General features: G+C 34.0%; 1 non-coding gene across 1 annotated transcript; it reads right to left on the bottom strand.

The window, feature by feature from the left end:
* Positions 1-1,658: 1,658 nt before the first annotated feature.
* On the bottom strand, positions 1,659-1,789 carry LOC114891365. Its single transcript, XR_003792476.1, has one exon. It is a non-coding gene; the product is annotated as a small nucleolar RNA SNORA51 (small nucleolar RNA).
* Between the last annotated feature and the right edge of the window lie 6,276 nt (positions 1,790-8,065).

Raw genomic sequence — 8,065 nt, 5'->3', positions numbered from 1 at the left:
AATATTTGCTATTTTCTTTTCCTGTTCTCACTTCTTTTTTTTACTGTCTTTTCATATAGATGAGATTACTTACTTCTTCACTACTCAGGCCATATATTTTCTACTCTGCTCCCGTTTTTGGCTGGTGTGTGCTCCCAAAGATAGGTCCTAGGTCACCAGGTTTACAAAAGGATTCCATTCTGGGTATCTGGTCCTTTTGATGACTGACTTCATAGATCTACTGACTAGTAGGGTTGAGAGTCCTTCATTGGACAGATGACAAACCTGGAAAAACTATTGTTTAAAGAGGAGAGAATTGGTCTCAGAACCAGATAATCTGGCAGAACCCCAACTGATCACTGAAAGGTTGTTTCACCAGTTCCTTACCTTTAAATGATTATAAAATCTTGTTTGTATGTTTGTTGTGAGGACTAGATGAAATAATGCTTGTAAAGTGCTTAGCACAGGTTTTGAATCACTATAGGGGATAAATATCTATTGACTCTCAAAAAAGAGAAGATTGTACTTTACTAAAGGCCACAGGCTGAAGACAATCTAGGATCTAAGGAGATTTCATCTAAGGCCTGTTTACCCAAGAGGAATAGGTTTTTTTCAATCACTCCTTTATAGAATTGCATAGAACATAGGAGTTAAGGAAAATAAAGTGTAATAGAGAAAGCGAAATGATATAAGACTTCACTTTGGGTTTCCAGCCAACTAAAAGAAATGAATGATGGAACTTCCCTGGCAGTCTAGCTGTTAAGACTCTGCACTTCCAATGCAGCGGGTAAGGGTTCGATCCCTGGTTGGGGAACTAAGATCCCACATGCCATGGGCCATGGCCAAAAATAAATAAACAAACAAATAAATAAATAAATGATGCCTTCCTGATACAGATAATAACCTGGTGCAGAAATGAATTAGAATTCTGAAAAAGGAGGCTCAACTAAGCTTATTTGCACAAAACCTCTTTCAACTAAATACAGAGGGATTGAAAACTTCTTGAGTTTTTCCAATCCTATTTGAGAGAAAACAGAAGAAGGAGTTAGAATGATTACATCAATTTATATGATTCTCATCAATAGGAAGTAACTGATTGGTTCCTGGTTAGAAAAGTATGATAGAAGCTTAGGGAGAAGAAGCCATGCCATTTCACTTTATTGTTTATAGTAGCAAAGGGCTGGAAGGAAGAGTCCAGTGTGAGCTGCCATCTTTAGGAAGACAGGCTTTAAAATGTTCAGAATAAAGAAATTCCTAGCTTGAAATTCTGAAAGATAGAATGTTTTGAGAGAAGAGATAAACTTAAAAATGCTATAATTTTAACTATAATCACAGATGTTTTCAATCCTAAAATAAAGGGAGATGAATATTTTAAAAATGGTGTCTCTATAATGAAGTTATAGAAATAAAACAACATAGAAGTTAGGAGTTTAGGCTTTGGAGCCAGATTGCCTAAGTTTAAATGTCAACTGTTGCATTCACACATGGAGTGATACTGTCAAGTTACTCAACCTCTCAGAGCCTCGGTTTCCCTGCTAAGAAGTAGAAGATATACTTTTACCTACATTTTAGGATTTTGTGAGAATAAAATGAGTAAAGAACTTACCAAACTTACCAGAGTTTCACGTGTAGAAAAAAATAAATTATAGGTATCATTATTAGTTTTTTTTTCCTCAACTCCATGTCCCCCTATTCATAATACAGACTAGGCAAAGGACCTGGGCTGAGGTGTACATAGAATAGATTTATTCTGCCTCCTCATTCTGTACAGTTATTATAAGCAAACAGCCTGTGTAAGCACTAAGAAGCCTCAAGGTATTATTTAAAAGGAAAAGTTATAGAATACAGATAGCAAAGAATGTTATAAAATTACTATGTACACACTAAGATAGTCAAAAGGGAGGCATAACCCAATTGAGCAGAGTCATACAAACAATATGCTTTTCCCATTACAGCAATATGATGAACGAGAAAAAGATAAACTTAACTATGTTCAGTAATGTAACACTGCGGGATAAAAAGAAAAGTAAATGGACTCTCATTTTTCTTGAGAATTATCTGATAAGAATAATCTGCAGAAGGAAAGGGATAGGAATGAACATAAATAGAACCAAAGATAAATGAACATTGGATGAGCAAACATCTAGGATGCTTTAAACAACTAAAAGTCTTGTCTTTAGAATAAATTGTATATGATTGGATAAAGATTTTTATGAAAATGTAGAGACTGAAAAGGTTCTGGAAAACTGGAGAAAAACAAATGTCTTCCAGCATTCCAAAAGCGAAAAGAATGAATTCCACACTTAGCAGTATTATTAGTAGTAATAATAGTAATTGTGGTAGTAGTAGCAGCAACAGCAGTGGTAATAATAGCAGCTAATATTAATTGCATACTTACTATGGACTACCATAGTACATGAAATACTTAAATCGATTTTAACTTCAAAAAATTATATAAAATATGTATTATTATTCATATTCTACATATAAGAAAAATAAGCCTCAAAGAAGTTGAGTAACTTGACCAAAGTCATGAAAGTATGCAAATGTGGAGCAGAAATGGAACCCAAGCAGCTTGACTCAGGCGTCCTTGTTTTAACCCTGTTCAGTAATGAATATACTACATTTTTGAAGTGTATTTAACTTTAGTTTGCTGAGGCATTATGTTATAGATATCTAAAGTAAATAATATGTAGGCTTTATTTGAAAAACAATTTTGAGAGAAATAGAATGCATCATAACTTTTCAATCTGTCTGTTCTATTTCTTGCTAAGAAATAATAATAATATGACATTTGGTCAAGGTGACTTGACTTGCTGACCAAATATTTGCATGGTGTCTTTATTGAATTTTGTGTTGTTTTATTTTCCAGCTAGTTGCTTCATGACTCCTTGACATCTCTAACAAAAACTAATAGCATGAAAAACAGTGATAAATTGGGATTGTCCAGCACAGTACCAAAGTTGATGCTTCAGCATATTTGTTGATGGTGTAAAGACTACAGTTATAATAAAAGAGCTCCACCCATTTCTTATGTAAATTATTTGATGACACAAAGACTAAGGAGCTACTACTATATTGTTTGGAAGTTAGTGGCCTATTTTTTAAAACAATTTTTTCTCTGCTTTCCTTCTCTACTTACCTTGAAGTCAAAAGGTCGTTTCAAGGTGTTAGAAAGCCTGACTTCTATGAGTATGGAAGATTGGATATAGAATTCTAAATTGACAGTCTTTTACTTTCTGGATGTTAAAAATGCAGTTCATTAGTATCTGTTGAGAAGTATGCAATTATTTTCATGCTTATTCATTTGGAGGTAATGTGTCTTTTATCTCTGGATTCTTTAAAAATTTACTCTTTATAATAGTTTTTAGTAATTTGATAACAAGGCTCAATGGTTTTCCCTTCCTTTCTTCCTCTCTATCTCTTCCTTCCTTCTTTCTTTTTATTTATTTAATTTTCCCCTTATCTTTATTATTGACTAAGGTATAGGGTTGTAGTATGGAACATATTTTCAAACTCATTTCATATATACTTTCATTTTTGTTCTATTAATAGAGCCAAATTTGTCAATTTCACATAGTAGGTCTCCAAGGGATTGAACTGAATCAGCCTGAGAAATATTTTTCCCTACTCAGAGATACTCCTATGAAACAATTCAAAATTCCAAAGAAATATATAGGAGATTATACTATAAAAGCAAATAATAGAAGTTAAAAAGCATGTAATTACATATTTTACCTGCGCCAATTTTCTGCTGGATTTTTGAGAAAATTCAATACCTTATCTCTTGCAGAAACTCTGAATTTGACCTCTGCCATTCATTTGATTCTTCCTTCAGCAAGTTGCAAATGTCACTTTTTATCTTATGAAATTTGTACTAATGTACTAACACTTTCTTTCCCACATTTCTTTTCAAAGTATAGCAATACTTTACATTAAAATCAATTTGATTAACAGAAAGAAAAAATTCTACTGAGATTTAGCCTGTATCGCTATCATTACCAAAGGCTCACTGAACTAGAATATAATATTAAAGTGCAACTTAGCATTATATGGAAAAATAATTATTATACTCAAATAAGGAATGTTTTAGATAGAGAAAATAGCTTTATTCAATAAGGAAAATTCAGTGGAAGAAGTAGAATGTACTTTAGACTTTGAAGTAAGTCAATGAAGTAATTTCTTACATTATAATTCAACTCATGGACATAGGTAGATAATATCTCTTTCAGAAATTCAAAAATTTAGGAGTTTAATTAAAAACATTTTCATTTGGGGTCATGCAGAATCTGATTATTATTTTTTTTATTCATCACATAAAGAAGGATCAAAATTTATTATCTTACTGAGTGAAAAATTATTTTGTAAAATAATTATAAATTATATCTTACTTTATAATTTGTACAATCTGCTCACACATTAAAAATATGACACTTATGAAACAATATTCTCAAGAGCAAAATATGATATCTATTATAATTGAACTATTTTCTTGACTAAATAATTGATTTTGTGGTTTCTTTCTTTCTTTAGTCATTCTTTTTCTAAAAATGTGGTTCCAGCTACAAAATTTCATATGCCAAGTTCTGGAAAGGTATCTAACACATAAGCTCATACACAGCCTTATGAAAACATCTGTTTCATACAATACGATCTGTGAAAGAGATCACATTTAAAATTCTGCATTCCTGAAATCGATAAAGGAAAGGTTTGTAGAATAGAATTTCTAGCAAGAAATGATAGCATGGAAGGAGGCCCAAATTGGCTGAAATTGCTAATATAATCTAAAAATATGTACAGAGTAAGATGAACTAAAGCAAGATTAAAAGGGCAATGTTTTTATTCATTTTTTTTCTTCATACTTTTTAGAATTTTCTCATTTGTTTGAAGCAAAAGAAACTTTTTGGACCATGTCCTTTAAGGCCTGATTCACTTGCTGGTTCCTTAGGCTATAAGCGAAGGGATTCAATAAAAGGGTAACCAAGGTATTGAGCACAGCTACTCCTTTGCTTAAAGTCACTCTATCATTTGCTGATGGTTTTATGTACATGAAGATGCAGCTGCCATAAGAAATGGGAACTACAATCATGTGGGAAGAACATGTAGAAAAGTCTTCGGTCCTTAGCTGAGCAGGAGGGAATTTGAGAACTGTCTTGATGATATAACCATAGGAGAGAATCACTAACATCAGTGTGACCATCAGTGCCTTTCTTTTTTTCTTTCTTCCTTCCTTCCTTCCCTCCTTCCTTCTTCTTTCCTTCCTTCCTTCCTTCCTTCCTTCCTTCCTTCCTTCCTTCCTTCCTCCCTCCCTCCCTCCCTCCCCTCTCTCTCTTTCTTTTTTTCTTTCTTTTTCTTTCTTTCTTTCTTTCTTTCTTTCTTTCTTTCTTTCTTTCTTTCTTTCTTTCTTTCTTTCTTTCTTTCTTTCTTTCTTTCTTTCTTTCTCTGTGCAAGATACGTATGTACATGCACACAGACAAAAAGTCTTCAGGCTTGCATAGCCATATCGTCTTTCTTTTTTCTCTGTGCATGTAGGTTTATCCTGCTTGGAGTTTGTTGAGATTCTTGGAAATGTAGGTTGATAGTTTTCATCAAATTTAGAAAAAAATTGGCCATTATTTCATTAAATATTTTTCTGGCTCCCTCTTCTTTCAGGCACTTCCATTACACAGATGTTAAACCACTTAATATTGTTCTAGAAGTCACTAAGTCATTTATTTTTATTAGACTTTTCTCTCTGTATTTCATTTTGGGTGGATTCTATTACTATTTCCACTTTTAAATCTCTGCTTTTCTCCTCTTCTCTCCTCTTTTCTTCTCATTATGCTTATGCTTTTCTTTAAATAATGGAGTACTTGAATATAATTATAAAGGCTGTTTTGACATGTTTGACTGTTAATTACATCATCTCTGACGTTGTTTTAAAATGTAAGTTCTTTTATTATTCAGTTATGACAAGGCCAACGGATCAAGAGACAACTGCCATTGAAAAGATAACTTGCTATATTCACAGTCTCAAGAGGAGGAGGCATACCACTCCGTGAGGGGTCACACAGGGTCAGTCAGGAGGCAGTGAGAGTGAGGGGAAAACGTGGACACCTTTGTTGTGGTTTTTGTCGGAAATATAGGAGAGTTGGTATAAGAAGGTTTGGAGCTGGCTATTTTGAATAATTTGAGTAATGCATAAGGCTTGTCTCTAGTTGTCTGGTACCTGGCCCTGGGTTGATTAGGGCAGTGGAATAGTGGCCCTGAGTGAGAGAACCTGAGAAAGAAGTTGGTTGGGGTGTGCACTCAGGATTTGTTAGTTTGCATGTGAAAGGTGTGTTTCCAGATAAGTCCTTTACTGTCTCTAGGAATTGGCTGACCCTGGAAGGGCCAGTCCCTCCAGGGTCAGCAAGGCCCCAAGACATCAAAGCATCAAATACAGAAACTAGAAAATGTTGTTGTTACAGATATCTCTGTATCCACATTTATACGGATTGATTTTTCTCCTAGTTATGGTAGTATCTCCCTGCTTCTTGGACTGTTTAGTACTTTTTGATTAGATGTTGAATATTGTGAAATCAGACTGTTGAGGGTCTGGAACCTTTTGTGTTTCTTTAAGAGTGTGACTTTTGTTTTGGTAGCTAGTTAAATTACTTGCAGATTAGTTTTATCCCTTTGATTTGTGTTTTAAGTTTTACTAGAATGGGTCTAAATAGATGTCACTCCAATAAGGTGCTTTCAGCCCTAATACCAAGGCAGAAATTTACTTTTCTTTATGGGATCATTTTTTTCCTTATTAATGAAAACCATGAATGCTTACAATACACTAATAACTGTACTAGAACTGTGCAACAAAACATGGAAAAGGTGAGACGCTATTTTCTCATAAAACTGTTAAGTAGAGTTAGGCATGTGAACTAAATGTTTGACTGACAATGGCATATGAAAAGTGCGATACTGTACAGATATTTGGCCAATAATAAAGTACACAAATATGATAATACTTAAATTACAATGGATTCAGAGTAGTAAAGCCTGGAATAGTCTGGTAAGGCTTTACAAAAGGTACATGCTTTAGAATTTGAGTGTCTCTTATGTGTTGCTAACCTAGTATTATTCTAGGTTGTAGAAATAGCATGACAGAACACATCCCTGGCTAGAAGGAGCTTATCATCTTTTGAGGGAGAAAAACAAGTAAATAGTACTACTATAAGGATAAATTTTTGTGCTATGACAACAGTAGATATGTAAACTAGTTATTAGGCATCAGGGAAACCTTCCAAGAGAAAGTTGTATAAACTGAGACCAAATGATTACTAAAATTCAGTCAGATAAAGGGGCAAGAGAATAAGGAGAAGAGTTAGAAGTGATTCATAGCAGAGGAGATGGCATGAGTAAAAACTTAGTGGCACAAGAATAGTGAACATTTGTGGAATGAAAAGTGTAGTAGTTTGGTACTGCTGGAACATGGTAGTTAGAAAGAATGAAATGTGGTCCATAGCAAGACTAGATAGGTAGACAGAGGCCAGATAATGGAGTGTTTGCAATATAATATGAAAGGGATTGTATCTTGACCTGAGAGCAATGGGATCACTCAAATGGTTTTCAGTAGTGAGTGTTATACATATGGAAAGATGCATAGTTAATAAATCTATGAACATGAAGCTTAGGAGAAAGAGCTGAGATAATATTCAATGCTGAACCTTGAAGGATAAAGAGAAGATGCATCATGTGTATTTCGTTGCTAGAGCTGCCATAGCAAAGTACCACAAATTGGGTGTCTTAAACAATAAGAACAGTTATGAAGGCTAGTGGTTTGAGAACAAGGAATTGGTGGGGTTGGTTCCTTTTGAGGGCTCTGAAAAGAAATCTGTTCCATTCCTCTCTCCTTGGCTTGTAGATGACTCTCTTCTCTCTGTGTCTTTACATTGTCTTCTCCCTCTACATTTGTATGTCCAACTTTCCCCTTCTTATAAGGACATCAAACATATTGGATGAAGGCCCAACTTAATGAACTCATTTTATATTGATTACTTCTATAAAGACCTTATACCCAAATAAAGTCATATTCTGGGGTGAGAAAAGCTAGGGCTTCAACGTATGA

Source organism: Monodon monoceros, unplaced genomic scaffold, assembly GCF_005190385.1.
Source record: "Monodon monoceros isolate NGI ecotype Baffin Bay Population unplaced genomic scaffold, NGI_Narwhal_1 Super_Scaffold_11, whole genome shotgun sequence".
NCBI lineage: Eukaryota > Metazoa > Chordata > Mammalia > Artiodactyla > Monodontidae > Monodon > Monodon monoceros.
Note: the sequence above shows the minus strand (reverse complement) of the source record. Positions and strands in the feature narration are given on the sequence as shown.